The sequence below is a fragment of the Myotis brandtii genome, unplaced genomic scaffold (genome assembly GCF_000412655.1).
Source record: "Myotis brandtii unplaced genomic scaffold, ASM41265v1 scaffold303, whole genome shotgun sequence".
Classification (NCBI taxonomy): domain Eukaryota; kingdom Metazoa; phylum Chordata; class Mammalia; order Chiroptera; family Vespertilionidae; genus Myotis; species Myotis brandtii.
This window is the reverse complement of record NW_005361573.1, coordinates 3,202,302-3,203,016: the sequence shown is the minus strand read 5'-3', so window position 1 is coordinate 3,203,016 and position 715 is coordinate 3,202,302.

Below are 715 nucleotides of genomic sequence, written 5' to 3'. Positions count from 1 at the left end.
CGGCGCGGGGCGGGGCAGGAAGTCGGGACTGACCGCATCCACCGCGCTCCGTGGAGCCCGGGCTGCTCGGGCGTTTTTTTCGTTTCCTTTTTTTCTAGCTCAGGAGGGAGATGCCTAGAGCCGGGGATGTTGAGCGACCACAGTCCAGTCGCTCAGCTTTTTTTTTTTTTTTTTTTTTTTGCACTTGGAGTCGGTTATCCGCTCGGTTTCCCTAACTTTATTTCGAGGGGCAGCTGACATGACAGCTGTTGAAAGGACCCTGAGGTCACCCCAGCCTTAAAATGGCATTTGCTTCATGGCGTCTTTGGGGAGAGGGGGGAGATGCTGATGACTCCGTCCCCTGCAGTGTTATTTCTTTCCTGATCGCTGTGCACTTGGGGATGCAGTGCCTCCCGGAGCGCACAGGGCTCCCGCCCCGGGGACTGCCCGGGATCTCGGCCGCAGAGCGAAGGGCACCCATCAGCCTCTCCCTCATTGGAGTTGCACTTGCGGGGAGGGAGGGTTTCTGTTTGGAGCGTGATTGCAGCCTTCGCTAGATTAGACCCGTCCAGGTTGGATAGTTCAGGAAGCAGGGGGAGTGGAAAAGGGAGGAAGAACGTTCTTATGTTGCAAGAGGAATGAATACTTGTGTCCAGCCCCCGTGCTGTGGCCAGAATGAGGCTGAAGTGGATGATGCAACCTGGGAGAGAGTAAAGCAACATGGGGGGGGGGGGGG